General features: G+C 34.3%; 1 protein-coding gene across 1 annotated transcript in view; it reads right to left on the bottom strand.

The window, feature by feature from the left end:
- Positions 1-21264, bottom strand: part of LOC109046919 (neuropilin and tolloid-like protein 1) — a 77520-nt gene that overhangs the window by 22507 nt on the left and 33749 nt on the right. The window lies entirely within an intron of this gene.

Below are 21264 nucleotides of genomic sequence, written 5' to 3'. Positions count from 1 at the left end.
GCGTCATAGTGCAAAATCTAAAGGGAGTCACATCAGTTATACACATTTTTAGAACTTACAACTGAATTTTGAGAGTTAGTTCAGGTAACAGAACCACAATGAACAACTAGTTGTTCATTATACTGTATTATAAAAGCATCTTATTTTTAAAGCAGTTCTAATACTTATATCTTACCAAGATGCAAATTTATAGATATTTTATACTTTTTTATTATACACACAAATGGACTAATGTGAACATATTTAGACAGGTTGTGAACCCTGTTTTGTTTTCAGACAGCTGAATATAACTTTCAAAAAAGTGCAGTACAAAACGTTACTGCCACTCGTCAACTGCGGCTGTCACAGTTGCTAGGCGACAAAAGCAATCCTCCATAATCTAGACTGTCCCATTTAACAACACTCACTTCGACTTCAAAGTCTGCATCCTTCTATGGATGCAGACCCTGAATTGGGATGCAGCTACAGTCACTGTCACAATGGTTAAGGGCAGTATTTACAGATTTGTATAACTGAAAAGGAGATTGGCTACTGGTTTATAAAAACAGTATCAAAGTATGAAAAAATACAGGGTATTTTATTTAGAAGGCCATATTGTGCATTGCACATTCTCCCAATCACAAAAATATGAGTGAACCATCTTTGTATGGATACAGTCTTTGAGAGCATTTAATCCACTCCTATAAACAGAACAATTTTTACACAGTTTATTAGTCGTTATAAAGTTTGCCTTATAGATATTTCGTAATGTCATATTCATTCTAATTAATTTCTCTTGAAAATGGCATCTACATTTAGTCCACAATAATAACATTTTAGTTGACAAGAAAGAACAAAATTAAGCCAAATATTCAAACATTTTCTAAATTAATCTAGATTTAACAATAACAATACGTGAAAAAATGCAATCCTGAACTGCTCAGATATCACTGTGAGTACACTATTGCACTGTTGTGAAATTTTCATCTAGTTATTCATAGTCCATGTTTTAGATGGAAATAGAGAATTACAGAAACCAGCATGTGCTATAACTTCATTCACTTTTGTCACATTTTTGTCAGTAATTTAGCCTCTGTGTGAACGAATCATGTGGACCAGTAGTAGGGTTGCCAACTTCAGAAAGGGAAAATAAGGGACATTCATGGTTTTTCATAGAATAATAAATGACAGAATAAGGGACACACAGGCCTTTATATATGTAAACATGTATATATCTTTTAGATTCGTAATGGTTTTTAATGTAGTCTTTTATGCTCATCAAGGCTGCATTTATTTGATCAAAAAAGAAAAACGAAAAAAGAAAAAAAAAACTTTTGAAGAAAAAAAAAACAGTAATATTGTGAAATATTATTGTAATTTCTAATATTAGTTTCCTATCTTATTATACTTTAAAATATAATTTATTTCTGACAGAGCACTGAATTTTCAGGATCATTACTCCAGTCTTCAGTGTCACATGATCTTCAGAAATCATTCTAATATGCAGATTTATTATCAGTGTTGAAACTGTTGTGCTGTTTAATATTCTTTGGAACCTGTGTTCCATAAATAAAATAAAAAGTTAAAAAGAACAGAATTTATTCAAAATAGAAATCTTTTCTAACAATATCACTTTTTTATCCATTCAACACATCCTTGCTAAATAAAAGTATTCTAAAAGATTCTTTAAAAAATAGTAGTGTATATTTAACACACAATGTTTTATTTATTTATATATATTTTTTAATAAATACTGTTCTTTTAAAATTTTTAGTTATCAAAGAATCCTGAAAAAATATCACTGGTCCCAAAAAATATTAAGCAGCACAACTGCTTTCAACATTGATTATAAATCAGCATATTAGGATGATTTCTGAAGGATCATGTGATACTGAAGACTGGAGTAATGATGCTGAAAATTCAACCTTGCTTCACAAGAATAAATTATATTTATAACAGGATTTATATATAGGCTATATAAGCAATCTCCCTCATGAACAGTTAAATATTTTAAATATTGTGCAATAAAGATATGTGCAGTAACCTTATAATATTTAGCACCCTACATCCTAGTACATCCCTAAAACCTTTTTTATTCTATTCATATTCTACAGTATTTTATCTATAGCACACCTGTACTATTTAGCCTGTAGTCTTTATATGTGTGTGTGTGCTTTATATTTATACATATGTGTATTTTATTCACATCTTATTTTTTATTATCTGTGTGTTGTTGTTGTTGTCTCTGTGTACTGGAAGCTTGTGACACTACAACAAATTTCTTGTATGTGCAAACATACTTGGCAATAAAGCTCTTTCTGACTTCTGAAATGTGTGTGTGTAATAGGCCTACTACAGTATAGCCTATATGAAAATGCATATTTTTCAATTGAAGATAACTTCTAGAATTAAAATGGACTGCTTTAGGTGCTTGACACTTCATTGGTCATTTTGTGTTTTAATAATGATATTCAAAGTTAAGAATACGTTAGAAGTTATTTAAATATCAGGTCTGGCCATAGCGTTTTGGGGGCCCTAAGCAGATTTTCAAAAGGGGCCCCCATACCTACAGTTATACCGAACCACCCGCATCCCATCCCAATGTACACATCCTACACGGACACCTAACTGTAAAGTTTTACCAATTTGTTTTACTCAATATATTTATCTTTCAAGATATAGATAGAAAAATATAATTGTGTAGTTGACAATTATGTAGTAAAAAACACTTTTTTTTTTTAAACACTATTCTGGCCCTTCAACTAATTAAAGTTGTCCGTGGAGTTTGAAAACAGGATATGCTATCACACCAGAGGACAAAGTTTTCACTGACATAATGTATCAAGTTCATATGCTTTTAGAAATATATGGATAAAAAAATGCCAATTACTAAAATAGACACTTGTAAAATTATGCCTGAGGTATTTATTAACAATTGTATGCTTTTCTTTTTAATTTATAAAAGTTGTAATTTATTGAACATCCTTGACACAGTCACACCATAGGAAAATATTGAGATTTAGCTAAAAAATGTATAATAATAAAAAAAAAAATTAAAATAAAAAAAATAATAATAATAATAATAAATCTAACAAAAAAAGCAGTTTTATAACAATATACATTTTAAATGATAATATTAATTATTTACATTTTTTATCTTGTGTGACAGTGAAAATGACATGTCATGTCAACAATCCATTTAAGCAAACTTTTAAAACTAAAGAGTTTAAAGTTTTAAATTAAAGAGTTTAACAGTTGCTTAAGAGAAATGTATCAACATTTTGTGAGATCAATACTTTAAGCAAAAACACCTGGTTATGAACATTACATTAGAGAACATAATAATAATAATAACAACAATAATAATAATAATAATAATAATAATAATAATAATAATAATAATTTATTTTCTGGTCTGACATGACAGAACATATTAAAATGCAAAAATAATCAAATATAAGTGTAAACACATTGAAACAGATTTAAGCAACATCAAGGTGAAGGCAAAAATCTGAGACCAGACACGAGATAGGGTTCACAAGAATGAGAGTAAACAAGATTTTTACACTATTTTAAGAAATCTTCACTAATGAAAAACATGCCTTGAAAAATAGTCTGCAGGTGCATTTGAAATCTTTCAATAAATGCCATCTCAGTTCTGGTTTCTGAGTATGAAATATAATATGCAGTAACAATACTCAAGCATTGTAAAATATTTTGCTGACTGCCTTCTCTTTTGTATGATTTCATGAGTCTCTTCAGACCTGTAGAATTGTACTAGCAGGCTATGAGCTTTTAATGTTTGACCTACTATCTGAACTTTTTTTTCACAAATTGATCATTAAAATAAAAAATAAAAAAAACAGTTACTCTCTCAATATTCAAATCAAAGCGCAAACAGAAACCAAAATTTTCTGCAAGCATGATACAGAGCTAAGAGATGGTTATAACTACACATCCCATTATAGTGTGCATACTAATTACAGCCTAGATATTGTATGCAGCCTAATATGCATGCATCAGAGAGCCACAGCCGCTCTCAAACTGCTGGAATTGAAATTGCATTGCCCGCACAAGTCCTTTTTAGTTTCGATTTCGCGATCGGGACCGGAGGGTCTGAGCGCGCATTGCGTAAGTACAGCATCAGAGAATGCTCCAGCTCAGCTCTGCTGTTGCTATCTCCACCATCATCTCGCCTTACTCCCGTGATTGCTGTCTGAACTCCTGACACGGGGCCCCCTGGTGGCCACGGGGGCCCAATGCAGCCACTTATATCGCTTATTAGGTAGGGCCGGCACTGGGGTTCCATATAGCTTTCATGCGGAACGCTTCTTTGGTGCCTTAAGTATTATATGGAACGGTTGGCAACCCTAACCAGTAGTCAACACAACACAGCCTGTGTGAATGAAAGCAGAGTCTTCAACTCTGTCCAAGCATTCTTATCCTCTGAAATTCAAAGACAATTTATCTCCGGTAATATAGCGATCAGCTAAAACAACACTGTGGAAATAAATTGCATCCTTGTTTTGTTGTAGAAACCAACTGTTACTCTCCTGCTCACAGTTTAATCAAAGGTAGCTGCCACCCTATATTTCAGTTTCCACAGAAGATGTGGATCCTTTCTCTTAGCGATCGAGGAAACGAACAGCTGCTTGAGTGGAAGGGTGTTATCTGATTGTGCTTGTGTGTCATCCTCCCTATTCTTTATCTGATAATCTCCTGAAAGAGAAGCACCGACACTGTTTACCCACCCACAGTGTAAGAGGCGTGAGCCCCAGGAAAGCGCTCTCCCTGCGGAAGGGCCGCCGTAGAGTTGAGAACAGGCTTCTGTCCGTTCAATTCTCCTTTGCCAGAGATCTGACGCCTATTTGAGAGTAAACCAGGGGCAATGGGCTGTCAATCAACATGAGAGAGAATGTGGCTGCTTCCAAACACAGCCAAGATTTATGAATCCTGTAGATCAGTTAGAATATTACCACTTCAAGAATCTGTAAGGCATAAGCAATAAAGTAAAGGTATGTGCACGTGTGCATGTGTGTACAGTATGTGTGTGAAGAGATAGGAGCACAGCAAAGCAACGACTACTGTATTTGTGGGTAGATATGAATGGAAAATTTAGAGTGGCAGGAAGTTAATGAAACAATGACCTTCAGGTCAAGAGAGCTGGTTGCCGGACTGATTTATGATTTAGATGTGGCATCACTTAACCCACAAGGTCCAGCAAAGCCCATGTGATCAGTCATCAGCCACAGTCGTGTGTAATACAGGATCCCTTTAAAGGTTATCTTAGGCATCTATCAACATGAAGAGTTGAGCAAAAGACACATATACCTTTAAATGGGAGATAGAAGATATGGAATGACAATGAATATGTAAAAAGGTTAAAGGCTTTCTTTTGTGTGGCAATTCAGCATATTTCAAAATAAAACATCTGTACAGTGGATAAGTTGCCTGATCGCATTTGCTATCTCAGATACAGCCTTTAAAAATACAAATAGACTTTGATAACAAAAGCACAAAAACAAACAGTAAAGATTGAAATATAATTAAGAATAATTATCTTATTAAGAATAATTTTAGTCAAATGACCACAAATAACTAAGACTGTGCCAGGAGTTAATATGGTGCATGGCCAGAGATTCCACATTCGAAACATTGACACATCCACCATCTTGGAATGGCCAATGTGTCGTCACTCACAGTAAAAAGTTTTTCAAGGTGCCTCAACATTACACAGCCTCTGATTGTAAAAATCATAGAGATTTGATTTACCATTTCCTGCTATTATGATTCTGTATAAAAACATTGTGAAACGTTTAAATGTATTTGCTGCTTCAGACGTTTGGTTTCTCAGTATGGAGAAATAAACCTCACTATGTTTACAATTGCATTATTTTATGATCAGTGATTCTGACTGCTAATTGGTAACCTCTGCTAAAGAAATATAAACACATTTAACCCCTTAGCCGTCAAAGATCGCAGACGGCCCCAGATTATTATTTCACAGCACGTTAAACATCACTCTCTTACTGATCTGGAGAAACATCAGATGAAAGTTTAAAAGACTCTAGCTTCGATATTTGACACTGTTTTGATAAAACATTGTTGCAGTGCTTTATTAATTTATGTCAGGAGTGCAAAATAATTAATCCGTATTATGCCAAATTTTGAATAGAAATTCACCACTCATTCATATTCAGTCACGTCAGCAGTGGTTTATTTGTGTTCACATAGACTCACTGAACAGCGTCAAAAAGGGTACCCTGACCAAAGATGCATATCTACGGAGATATATTGATAGCCGCTTTACTGATGTTTACTTCATATTTCTTCAGACAGAATAATCATTTTCTATTCATTTTCCACTGATTTACGCGATCTGATGATAAATAGCCTCTCCCAGCGCTGTATGTGTGTGTGCCGAGCTTCGTGCACGCGCTGTGTCTACACAGACTCTGATTCGTCAACGCCTGTCATCTTAGAGTCCCATAACAAGACAACGTCACATCGTGTCACATGCTCATGTACACTTCCGCATGGATATCTGACCACAACAAACACAGATACACCTCTGTACCCACGACATATCCAAACAATAAACACGCGATACGATAGGTATGCGATTTTCTTGAGATTTGGGGCGCATTTTTATAGAAAATATTGAAAATGACATCTGAAAATGCTAACTTGTGCAGCGATGTAAAAGGCTATAAATAGCATATTTTACAACAGTAAACGACCAAATTCCACTTGGATGCTCGAAAAGGAACTTATTACAAACACTCGATCGGGGTTTAAAGTGAGTTTTGAGTTAAAAGTGTACTAATAATTTCATAAATAGTCTGAGAAACTGGATGCTAACGTTAGCTCTAATGCTGCTAGATAAACAGGTGCGGTTCTTCTTCATAATGCATTTTTTCATAATAATTCACGTAAGGTCGTAAGAAAAATGTTTTATTGTATTTTTTTATAGTAAGGTTTAATAAAAGTGGGGCAAATGAATACTGGAAACTGAATATTTGTGTCTTTGTAGACCTTAAAATACCACAACAAAGGCTAATAAGTGGCGGAATAAAAACAAAAGAATAATGATAAAAGAATAATGCGGATAATGTGTCATACCTGGCGGAGGTGTGAAAGGATCGTTTCGTGAGAACAATAGAATCATGAATGGAGGATCGTTCAGAGCCAAATAAACATGAGAAAGCATAAATGAGAGCTTTACTTGTGAGTTTACAGAAGATGACAGGGGTCATAAATCAATCCGATTAGCCTTCTATAAAAACCACACGACCATGGCCTTTGAAAATATTTCATAAAATTCACAGTTTTACAGATTATATTATGAAATTTCAATGAAGCATTGGTAGACTTGTGGCTTTAGCTACACTATGTTTCTAAACACATATCCTACATCAACAATTTTTAAATACATTTAAAAAAATGTTTTTCATATTTCTATTTTTGTTTTATGTTTGAGTTTATATATCTTTATTATCATAACAGTCTGAGTAATTCTGATTCCTGAACAGTAAACTTTGAAGTGTCAGCTTTGTGAACATGTTGATTATGTATCTAATCAGAAAGAATCATGAGCAGAACCCTTTTTATTTTGGGTATGTCATTTCTGTCTCTATGCTGAAAATGGGGGGTAACTGGTAAGGGGGTAATTAACATAAACTAACCCCAGAAGAAACTACCCAGAAAAAAGAAACGAAGGAGCCGTGGATAAACGAAACTGTAATTTATTAAATCCAACACACAGGGTAAACCCACACTTGGAAGGGAAGACACACGTACACAATTGGTAGACCCGACAAACACAGACTGAACAGACTGGGGCTTAAATACCCAGGATAACGAAGGAACTGTGAGGAACACAGGTAAACAGAATGAATCATTAGACAGGGGAGAAACTGGGTCATGGAGCACATGGGGAGGGAAAACACAATAAAGACAGTCCAGGGGCGTGACACCAACATTAGAGCTAAAACAAGATAATTAGCAAAGTGTTGAACAGTTGAACTTAGTACTCCCAGAATGATTCATGATTCATGATCCCAAATGCATCAGGTAATAGAACAATAGGAACTGTTAATCACAACTGAAAATCAAGAGTTTGAATTAACTTTATACAACATAAATGCAGAGGAAAAATAATGCCACCTTGCCACACTTCCATACCCATGTACACACACACACACACACACACACACACACACACACACACACAATTTGCACACCCAACATAAATCCTGCAGATATTTTTCACAGTTATAAAGCACTGTGAGAGGACAATATGGAAGCTGTAAATCCTCCCACACTGAAATCATGACCTCTGTAAAAAATGTCCTCAGTATCCTAAGAAGGCATAATCTGACTAAGAGGAAAGCGGTATTATATAGCATTTCTTGCCTCATCTGTCATCAATGGAAGTGTGCGTGTGTTTATATGTGTATGCATGCACAGAATACTTCCAGATTCCCCTAGTTGCTTGTGTGCAGCCTCAGTTTGTAAACCCAGGCTTAGACTATAATCTTTTGAAGCTTACAGTATTTACCCATAACAACCTAGAGGAGATTTATACTTCTTCAGCCTTGGAAATTGTGCCTGCAAGAGAGCAGTGAACTGTGCGAGGAAGTAAGTGGGGTCGTCATGTGACACACAGCAGCCACAACAGCACTTTATTTTTCATTCCCAAATGCATTAACTATATCATGAAATATCTTGATTCTCACCTTTATAGATTATGCTATCTCTATCTATAGTGGGCGATGGTCAAAGTAACCTAATAATGTAATGTATTAACTATGCATAAAAACCTGTCTGTTTACTAAATTAACAGATATGGGTCTCATGCCAAAACATATTTTTTATACGACTGACTTTATATTTAATGTGAATTTGACATTGAAAGTTAATGTGAATAAAAACATTGCAAGTTAGGCTTATCATAACACTTTCAATGTACAGAAAGAGAGCAAAGTACATTTACATTATCAAAGAACATTTTCACTGACAGTCTAGTTCAAGCACTCTCAAAAACTCCTATTAAAATCACTGAAGCTGTTTACACTATGAAATTGATATCTTACAGATCCGTACACACATTTGCACTTTGTTGTTTCTGCCGAAAGAATTCGCCAGAAAGAGGTATTTAGTCAGCAAGCGAGTGAAGAAAACACCGGCATTTTAGCGATGACTCATCTGAACAACTCATCTGATTGGTCATTGCATTCATAAGCTCAACAGAATCGTGTGTGATTGGTTGTAATGCACAGTTGCATCTGTTTCTGGCACATATCCTTCCAAAACCACATTTTAAAGAGGTACAGACTAATAAATTAAAAAGTGTTATCCAAACAACACAGTAATTTCGTATTTTATATTTTTATTGTAGTTTTATCGTAAATTAAAAAAATACTATAAATAAAATTATTTATTATATATAGCACACTTAAAGTACAGTCAATGCAGATGCTGCATCTATTGTGTTTGACATGTTTTCTCACTGACACACTCCCAACTCTGAAATTCCAGCCTTAAAGAAAGTTCCCACTGATAGATACAACTTGGTTGTGGCGTTTATATAAATTCAATTCAACTCAACTCATACATATATGATCTTTCTGAACACACTGTTACTGAGTGTCTGTGTGTATTTCCATGGATAAAGAATTCCTGGGAGCATCAGCGCAGCATCCTTCTGTCTTTAAAGCAAACTGAGAAACAGGATAATTGGCAGACATTCAAACACCATCTCGTACTCAAAAGGACATGTACAAGAGTTTATAAATTGCTTTTAATTTCAGGGTGTTCATAATGGTGGTTATGAGAGCTCTCTGTGTTTCTGAATGTCTCAATAAGCCAATCCTACAATCCAGATGATCCATTTGTGAATTGCTACTGAAGAGACTCAATTTCCCACTGGAATCATTTCCCTTCCGCTGCTTCCAGGTGACATTTAAATAAGCAACTGATTAATATCTTCCAAAGTGCTAAATTGGTAGATCAAACTAATGAATGAATCCAATTAATCAGCCCATCCCCAGCTGGAGGAGGAATCAAATCCTCTCTACTCTGCCAGTTTTTATGCTCTACTGTCTTATCGGTGCTGCCTGATGGCACATGCTGCAACCTGCCATATAAATGCAAGCATGCACACATAAACACATGAGAGTCTCTCTCTCACACAGAGGCATTCAGAACAGCATACTGACATATTATTCTTACTCTTCCTGTAGTGTACAGCATGTTTTCAAAAAAAAAAAACCCTACAAAACACAAATAACACCACGATAACTCAATAAAACCCCAATGACTAACAACAGAACTACATTTTACAGCAAAGAAAAACATATTCCACAATGCGATGTGCTCGGCTTGACCTTCCATTTCCAGTTTCTAGCTTTAGCATCTACTTTTTGATTCATTATTGGATCTGACTGCCAAAAGACAAAATGTATGTAAATTAGGGCTGTCAAATCGATTAATCGTGAATAATCGCATCCAAAAAAATAGTTTGTGTTTACATAATATATGTACATAATTTAAGACCTGTATGTAATATACACATATATATATATATATATATATATATATATATACAATATCCCCCTACACAAGCACCCTGCCACACACACACACACACACACCACACACATACATATACATTCAACAATATTTCTCAATATATATATAAAATGTTAATCAATAATAACATATCATGTAAACCCAGACTTTTATTGTAGATGTGATTAATCACGATTATTCAATTTAACAACCAAACGTAAATTAAAATGTTAATCAATAATAATATAAACAATTTACAAAAATATGTACATAAATATTAAAATGGTAAATTAACTATTTTATTTCCAAGATGATTGCATAATAAATGGATGCAGCTCATATGTGATGATGATGACGTCATGTGACAACTATTGTTTCACTCACAATTTTTAAGAACCGTGGCATAAGGTGCTGTGCAATAAATAGTATGCTAACTCCATTCCAAACATAACCAAATGTGTACAAAATACTGCATACTGTGCTAATTATAGTATATTCTGCTTACTATATTTTATTATTTGTGTAGAGGATTTATATATTCTCTATACACTACTGTTCAAAAGTTTCGAGTCAGTAAGATTTTTTTTTTCTTTTGCCGGAAATAATTTAATAATTTTATTTAGTAAAGAGGCATTAAATTAGTGAATGATTATAATAAAAGATTTTTATTTAGAATAATTGCTGTGCTTTGGCTTCCACAAAAATAGTAAGCAGCACTATACAACATTTCAAACTGCTTTCAATAAAAAAGTTATTTTTAATGCACCAAATCAATAAACAAAACCAAAACAACATCTGAAAAAAAATACTACAATAAAGACTGCAGAAAATACTGCTTAAAAATCATCTTTAACAAAATAATAAAAAATTATATATATTGTTTTTAATTGTAATAATATTTAACAATACTTTTTAAATGTTTTAACTGTATTTTTAATCAATTTAGTGCAGCCTTGATCAGTATCTTTCAAAAACATAAAAAAAAAAAAAAAAAAAAATAAACGTTCTGACCCTAAACATTTGAATGGTAGTGCATACAAAAATAATACGTAAAACAGTATCGTGTAACAATAAACATTATAAAATAAATCAAGAAGGAAATTTTAAAATGACCGGTTGAGTGCACTGCATTGTGGGATACATTTTACTTTTTTTGTACTCTGGCTTAACACTGAACATGTAAGCAGATAATCCGTAAAAGGCTGCATACAGTACATAGTAAAGTTAATGCTACAAAAAAGTATGTATCATGAATTAGTATGATCTACCATATACAGTATATTAAGCAGATTAGAAAAGATAATTCACCAGACACTTGTTAAAGAGAGAGTGTGTGTTGATGCAAAACAGACCTAATCAGTCGTTAGTGATGATATTTACTTCAGAGTTCAATAGAATCTGTGTGTGACTTTGGCAAAGAGTCGCGGTTTGGATTGTGTGGTTTATTTCCAGCTTGTCATCCACCAGTCTTCTACTAAACTCAACTGTGCTTTCAAATAAGTAAGATCACATGTTTAAGACAGTTTCCAATTCATCATATACTAAATTACATCAAACCCTCACTGCTACATTTACAGGAACCATAACAAGCACCTTTCACCGCATTAAAACCACATGCAGCTTTTGGCTCATTTATTCCACATCTCACTGGGTCTCAGCTTTTTTGCTTTTGACAGAGTTACTCCTCATCAGAAGAGAATAGGTGTCCTCCCTGTCATTGATCAAGCTGTTAATTTAGCAGGAAAGCACTAGAGGGGCCACAGTTTGGCATTCCTATTTCCTGGAGTGTAGCTGAGGACACATATTGTGTCTTTTATACCGATCAATACCGTCCAACCTTTCACCGCTCGGAGAGAAACTCCAACAAGGCAGTTGTTCACATGCTGACGTTTTGTTTAAATAAATGCTTTCCAATAGCCGCAATAAAACTGCTTATATTGAGCTATTCATGCAATAAATCAGCACAATACAGTATACCTCTTTCATTGTAGTAATAGTGGAGGCCTGGGACAGACCGAATATCAAATATAATTTTGAAAAGAGATAGAGCATCAGATTGCATCTCGAGACCTTGTACTCTATAAAGGACTTTCATTTTCGCTGATTCACTCACTGCAAATATGGCAATAGGCTGTTAATGCATGTATGTTTTGCATCCGGACATTTGATACAGAACTCACTGTGTTCTACTGAACACACTTCAAATGCCAAACAGACAGGCTTAACAACTCTAATACGTAAAAATAATTCCAAATCCTTTGTTTGAAATGTTGAAATGGAGCATAAAGATTCATCTTTACAGGAGCTGCTGATGTGTTCCAGTGAGAGTTTGTTGATATTAAAGTACCAGAATCCCTTTGCCGCGCAACTTGCGTGCTAATGTCAGACTCTCTATTGCGGATTGATGTGTATAAATTAAAACTGACATAATTAATAAACTGCTCTGGAAGACTGCCGCGCTTGGCTCTGGTAAACAGAAGGCTTTTTCTCACAGTATATGTTTTTTCTTCAGAGTGGACACCGCCTTACATACTTAACTGCACTGTGCTGTCGAGCGTTTTCATCGCTCCACGGATCCTCGCATAGCTGCACAAAACCAAATGTTTTCAGAAATCATCAAAATGGTCAAAAAGAATTTTAAGATACACCTAAGGTGACAAGCTTTAGGTCTGAGCACACAATTATTAAAAGTGAAATTTATAAGAAATGATTTGTAGACCGTTAATTTTTGTCCAGGAACAACACAAGTTTATCAAGGTGCATATGTGTGTGTGTGTGTGTTTGTATTGGAAAAAAATAAACCATAATAAACATTCTCTGAGAACAAGCCTTGATGTCTTATGCAGTTTTGCTTTGCAAGTACAAAAAGTACTGATTAATGATTATTAACAGTGACCAGCATTCAAAACACATGCTGGCAAGCAGCACTGCTGGTAGATTCAGAGGGGAGAGATTACGCTATTCAAGGTTATTTATGAATCATTGGGAAAACAGTGAAAAGTGCTCTTTCTCATTTAGAACTTCCATTATTTAAATGCCATGAAGATGCATCATCGAAATCAGCTTCAGCTCCAGCAAATTAGTCAAATCAGAGCTGTGAACTTTCTGTTGTCTTGCTATAGCGGCCAAAATTGCTTATAACATACAATTAAGTGCATCGTTCCTCCTTCCTCCCTGTCCACTCTCCAGCTCTATTCAAAACATTTAATCTTGCCCAATTTAGCGAGTCAATGTGTCATAAATGTGCAGCAAACTGTTCCTGATAAAATCAATTCATGCAACGAATGAATTGCTGTCGTTAATTTGTGTGTGGTGTGCCAGACATGCAGATGCTCATTTCACTGGATGCATTAACCTGTAAAAATAGGTCTGCCTCAATTAAAAAACAAAAAAACAAAAATCAACATCTTAGAATGATAAACTACACTGAGACACACTCTTGACGTCAACGGCTGAAAATGTTGAAACTGTATAAAAGCAATAGTTGAGAGAGTATAAGACTCGTTCAAAGGCGTCATTTTAGACACTGTCAGTTTAAACACAAACAGCCCAATTATGCTTCACTACCTACAGTCCTGCAGTCAAAGTAAATAAAGTGTTTCACTATACAAACTATTTATAGAAGCAGGCCTATGTTTTAAATCCATCTGCTTCAAAACACAATTACACGATACACTCACACACCTCTGAACAGAATGACAGCTTATGTTTTTCTTTTCAAACAATTTGATGGAGCTCAATAAATGGTGTAATGGACCGTGACCAGGTGATGTCATGCTGCTCATCATTAAATAATGGAATATCACAGCGCTTTAATACAACCTCTCATGATCCGCCTCATAAATTGTCATTGCAAAAGTGTCCTACATTCGAACACAAACACATGCATGAAGATAAAAGGGGTTTTTGACTCATCCACAAATAAGAAGTGTGTTGCCTTTTGTAACATGAAAGAAGACGTTTTGGAGCAAGAAGAAGTGAGTTGCCTTTTCCCTGCAATTGCAATGAATATGGACCCAAGCTTTCCAGTTCAACAAAGGATGCAAAAACACCATAAAAGTAAAAGAAATACGGACTGTATAATTCTTGGTGCTATATTATAAGTCTTCTGAAGCCCCCAGACAGCAGCCAGTGTCAGCACTGATCCGGTCCACATTTGGCCCCCATGGAATTCATGCAGGCCAGATATGGACCGGATCCAGGCCAACACTATGTTGCTGTCTGGTTAATGATAGCTTTGTGTGACAAACAAACAAAAACCCTCTTTTGCAAATTCATGAGAGCTGCTTGAGAAGTATCCTAAACCAATTAGAAAAATAATAAAAGAATAATTTTAATTTTAAAATAAAAAAAATTATCTGGTTCTCTAGCAAATTGGCAACTGACCAATAAAATGAGTAAGAGCTGAAGTTAGTATGAAAATTACTAAAAAAAAAAAAAAAAAAAAACAAAAAAAAAAAAAAAAAACCTAGTTACCTACAGTTAAATAAAAATAGCAATAAATACAATTACAAAAACATAACATTACATTTTGATTACAGTGATGTTTTCTTTTCTTTTTTTCAGCTGTTTAAACTCTCATTCTGACGGCACCCATTCACTGCAGAGGATCCATTGGTGAGTAGGGATGTAATGCTAAATTTATCCAAATCTGTTTCAATGAAGAAACAAGCTCATCTTGGATGACCTAAGGATGAGAAAATATTCAGCAAATTTTAATTTTTGGGTGAACTATTCCTTTAAATGGGTTTTGGTCCATTGAAAATGCATGAAAAAAAAACAAAAAACATTTACATTTTTCATTTATTTATTTATTTTTTTCTAAGGAAGAAAAAATCATAAAGGTTGGGAATGACACAAGTAAATGATTTTAATATTTGGAAAATCCTAATTCTTTAAGCACACAGACTTATTTTCAACTTATTGGGCTCTACTAAAAACTCAATATATCTTTCAGACAAGAGGGTATGATCTCTGGGTAGTAACTTTCTCAACAGGAACGTGATGAAAAAGATAATTCACTATTTAGAGAGAGAAGAAGAGCTCTGTTCTCACAGTTTTTCTAGACAGTGTTGATCAAAAGTTCAATGGCCAGGCCTGGTGCAGGTCTTCACTTCTCAAAAGTTTGATTTAGATCAAAAGAGCGGCTTTCACACATTCCCTCATCTAACTGTGGACTGCAGACAGATTTATCAATAAACTCAGATTCAACTGATGTCCAGAGCAGGATTTATGGCTCAGCACAGCCTCAGTGCACCGAGGATAAGTCAATCACAATCTTAATACTCTATGAAAAACACTTCCCTCGATGTACTGTTTTATTCATTTGTTTTATTTATTTAGGAAAGACGTTTCTGTTTCAAGGTGTTTGGGCTCATAAAGTTTTGTCTGTAATCATTAGATCTGTATATTTAGCTTACAGTGCCCCTATTATGGATTTTTGAAAATTACATTTCATGCAGTGTGCAATGCAGCTGTATGTGAATGTAAACAGTCTGCAAAGTTGTAAAGCTGAAAGTGCATCATAAATAAAGTTATTGTCTCTCAAAAGAAAGAGTCGACTCTGAACTGCTGAAATGAGTCGCTTTAAATTCGAATCTCATTCCTCGAATTTCACACGTCACAAATTGTTGCATTTGCATAGTGCTGCATTGACATCCCGCAAAAACAAACTTCAACCGCTGTAGCTTGTTCAGCGTTCAACGTAGGATTCGCAAAACAGTTGTCTTTAAAAGATGAGTCAGTCCCCAGTTTGTTTAGAACAGTTTGCTCCTCCAAATCACAACCTGTAAGTTTACAATTAATAATTGTTGCTTTGATGATCTGTCGAGCATGTAAAATATGTAGTTTTGTGTGTTGTGTATATAGTCAGTGCAGCTGTAAGTCTCTGGCTAACTCATGTTACAGTTCTGCTAATCAGCTGTGGGCCTGCTATTGTCTAGAAATGTGTCAATTAATATAGAATGTCTGTTGTACTTGGAGTCATGATAAAGGATGGTTTGTCTTGAGTAGAGTAACATTACGCAAAGGAGGTGTTTGGAAAGATGAATATTTGAACGAATCGTTTGAGAGTTGTTGAGAAATAATGTAAAATTAAATTAAATGTTTTTGACCTTTCATGCATGTAAACCTGTTGTCGGGGACTCCGAAAACCAAATTATAAACATTTCAAATAGCATAATGGGGCACTTTAAATCTTTTTTTTTTTTTTTTTCATAAACCCTAAAACACAACATAAAACTAAACATTTTAATGTGCTTCTGCTTCTAAATATTATCCAGTAATTTTACAGACTTTTCCGTTAACCCTAAAACACAACACAATGAAGTGCTAAATTCAAAATACAGGTAAAACACCTTATATAATCAATAAATACATAAAATTCCTTCATATTAATACAACACATTGTGTCCTATTTTTATGGATTTTTTTTACAGTGTAAATTAAACTAAAACATTAAAATGTGTGTATCTGTGTATATATTAACATTAACCATAAGAAAAAAAAAAAAAATAAAAAAATAATGTTTTTTTGAAAATTAGTTTTCCTGTTATGCATTTGAAATTATGTTTTCCTGTTCTATGCAATAATAAAAATAAAAATTTTAATTTGGATTTGTATATATGGATAGAAAAAAAAAATTCCTGTATGAGAAATGATTTACTGTAGTAGTAAATGAGAAAAAAATAAAGCCTAAATAAAGTCTGGAAAAATAAAATAAAAATAAAAATAAATAAAATATACTGTATGGATAAATAAATAAACAAACAAACACCATGCATGAAACCAAGTTTCTAAATCACTTCCATATATGTTTTGAAATACGAGTTAAATCAGATTTTATAACTTTTTGGTAAACATTATTGCTATATATGGATCAGCAGTGACTGAAGGTAACCACAGATTACCAGACTGAATTCAATCATTTGTATAGCAATAAAACATTATTGCTATATATGGATCAGCAGTGACTGAATTCAATCATTGATATAGCAATAATGTCAACAGTAATGGCTGAATTCAATCATTTACGCTCATCTGTGGCATTGAACGAGCGAACAAGTGAGCATTTTTAGACACAGCATTGGTACGAGAGTGTAAATACACTAATCCTCTGATGCTCATGTTGCCGATGCGCCTTATGAGTTCAGCACTGTAGAGAGATGACGACAGACACTTTTGCTGACGCTTCAGACATTACTATGGCAACTGCTGTAGATACTGTACGCCAGATATCGACAATGCTTGAACAAACAAATCTTATTTCATCACTTACAAAATGACAGTCGGTAATAAAGTTTTGAAAAACAAATTGGATTTACGTGCAGTGTGAACAAAGCCAAGGAGAGAGGTGGAGAAATCAACAAGATATCAGTCTCACTCACGTCACATTTCTCAGAGGTATCTTATCATTAAAGATGGCAGAACAATAGCTCATTTTGAGAGCTTGACACATCAGAATCAGGAATAAATTTCAATAGATTTCCTCAGGCTGTAATAGCTGTTAGTGTTATACATGTGTGCTCATTTTGTTAGCGTACTCAGCAACATTGTTCTTCTATAACATGGCGTATTGTGATAAAAAGCAACATTTCTGCAGTTTCAGCACATTTTATTGCACGTACAGCTTTACCACAGAATGAAATGGGGTAATCCAATCTGATTTCATCAGAAAATGTAACTATTTTATAAGTTAGTAAGAATTTCTACAATAAATAAATAAACAAACAAACAAGCATGAAGGTCCACCACTAAACCTAACCCTCAGTGGGATGTTAGCAGATTGTATGAAGATAAATGATATTGTTCAATAAAAAAAGTCACTGCTTTTGTTCCTGAATAAATCAATGCTTTGAATGAATCAGTTCAGTGAATTATTCACTGACTTAACCATAAGACATCAATAGTTTAGTTTCTGAATGAATCAATGTTTTTTAACAAATGGTCGCATGAAAGTTTCACTGACTCACTCATAAGGAGTCAGTGGGTTAGTTAGGGTAACCATACGTGGCATTTTTCCAAGACACGTCCTGGCTAGGATTTCTATATTGCCTAAAATATCCAGGTTTGTTTGTTTATGCTGCGCAGACCGATCAGTGTATGATATCGAACTACCGTGAAAGCTATAGAGAGCAGACAACTGCTTATGCTTTTGAATTGCTCTGATGGTACTTTGATGTCATACTGTACAGTACACCGTTTGGTCTGCGCAGCACTGCTTCAAGTCGGAGAAGCATCTGCTTTCTATAGCTCTCATGGTACTTTGATGTCATAACACTGATCGGTCTGTGCAGTGCAAACAAAGCCAAAACCTGGATATTTTAGGCAATATAGTAATCCTAGCCAGGACGTGTCTGGGAAAAAGTGCACGTATGGTCACCCAATAGTTACCACTATTACTACCACTTTTTGTTAGTAATGAGTAGTGTAGCTAAATACATTTCAAGTATTATCTTGACTGTATTTCAACTACTTTAGCCAAATTAATATCAGCTTGTAGCTTGGCAGGTTCCAGTTTCAAAGTATTTTCTAAAACATTAATTCCAACTCTCTTGAACTATAACCACTTGACTGAATGAAAACATGATTCTACATTGGTTTAAAAGCTAATTGTACTTGAGAGTTGTGCTGCACAATAGTCAATCCAGTCTAAAATAATTTAAAATCCCTCAATCACAAACATGCTTCAAATAACATAAATCCAATACCCCCTCAGGAGATAATTCCATCTTTTAGTGTTATAAAAGACTTCCATTTAAACCCTACAGAGCCTGAAAGTCAAGCACAAGCTTTTATTAGACAAGAAAATGACCCTATAATCTCAAACCAGCAAGAGGTGCTGAATCACTTGGAACGGTACACAAATCTTTTAAAGCTAAGAATTTTGCCTTTTATTAGCTTGTATAGTTGAAAGCATAATGCAGTCGTTGGGGAAAGAAGAGGAGTCAGATTGGGACTTGAACCTGCGTCCCACAGGAAAACCAAAGCCCCCATTTGTTAAAAGCAGTGGTTTGTGAAAATGAGGAGGTCCTCGTCTGCGTTTGGGTTTTTAGTCCAATATGTTCCAGTTCCAGATGATGTTTCCAGATTTATGTCATATGTAAAACTGAAATTGAACCTTTAAATTAACTGACTTACAGCTGCTCTCCTTTTTTTTAGACAGAAATTAAAAAGGTTTAAAAGAGATGAAAATGTAGTCTGGTTTGCTGAAACATTTGGCACATGTAAAAGCAATCAAGCAGCTCTCTATAAAGCCACAAAGCTACCATCCAAAGTTCAAACGGTTTCTGAAGCAGATGCTCTTGTAAAAAAAAAAAAAAAAAAAAAAAAAAAGCCAGGAAGCATCAGAGAGTCAAAGACAGTAACTCAAGCCGTCCACTCATTCTCTTCCCTGGAGCAGACGTGCTGCAGCTCTGACTGTATTGTGATAAAGGCCAGGCAGACATTTGTGCTCTATGCTCATAATTGATTGGTGTTCTGATTGAATGCAGAATAAGAGGCTGGAGTGGGCAGTCATCCATTATAGGTGACCTTGGGGAGCAGAGTGTTGCAATCACATCACTTCCTCCCCTCTTCTGTCCTCCTCTTCCTCTTTTCCTTTCCCTTATCACTCACCCTCACATGTGAGTCAAGTGCAACTTCAAATGCAACTTCCAAAAAAATCCACAACTTATATTGCTTTTGATGACTAATTTGCATGATTGTTAATGAAAGAAAAAATAGGTCATGCCCTATCCCTATCAAAAAATATGTTAATGATTTTACTATATGAACACTTTAATCTATGAGAAAAATACAGATACAAAGGTTCAATGGTTTTGCTAAATCATAACTAAGAAGGCAGATTTGAGTGTGATCTGAAACTTCTTTTACATACGTATTTTTACATGTCACTTTAATAAAAAACAAAACTATTCATACCATGGTCTATTCTGCATAAATTAAATAATTTTGAATTACTTGCATGAATTAACAAATACACACATGTATGTATGAGGAGTTATTCAGTTAGGATTTTCAAAACTGTGCGATTGTAATGACATTTTCACTTTTTGAAGAAAAGAAAAACCCTTGGCTTTACTGGCCCATTTCCAATTAAATTAATTCAAATTAAATACTAACTAAATTTCCAACTTAAATAAATAAATAAATAAATAATGGTTGTTATATCTGATATTGTGTGTATTTGTATTGTCTCTGTTGTATAAGGTTCTGGATGCCTTAATCATCATCATTGTCATCAAATAAATAAATACCTAGTGTATCTGAAATATACTTACATTCTAAGCAAAAACTTAAATGCATATTTTTAACAATCCTAATAATTTTTCTATATACATTTAGGAAATTACCCATCTAATATATATATATATATATATATATATATATATATATATATATATATATATATATATATATATTAGTGTTTATAATAGTTTGCTGTAGAGCAGTCCTGCAAGCACCCCTAGAACCTCACATTTTGTATGTCTCCCTATATCTGACACACCCATTTCAGGTCTTGCAGTCTCTACTAATGAGCTGATGAGTTGAATCAGGTGTGATAGATAAGGGAGACAGAAAGTGTGCAGTCCTGGGCGTGCTCACAGGATTGGTTTGAAAGCCACTGCTGTAGAGCAATGCTACACGCCTCTTGGCATGCATGTATTGATCCATATGCTACATTAAGTCCATCTATAGAAGACCTTCCAGCTA

The sequence above is a fragment of the Cyprinus carpio genome, chromosome A24, assembly GCF_018340385.1.
Source record: "Cyprinus carpio isolate SPL01 chromosome A24, ASM1834038v1, whole genome shotgun sequence".
Classification (NCBI taxonomy): domain Eukaryota; kingdom Metazoa; phylum Chordata; class Actinopteri; order Cypriniformes; family Cyprinidae; genus Cyprinus; species Cyprinus carpio.
This window is presented reverse-complemented; position numbering and strand designations above follow the sequence as displayed.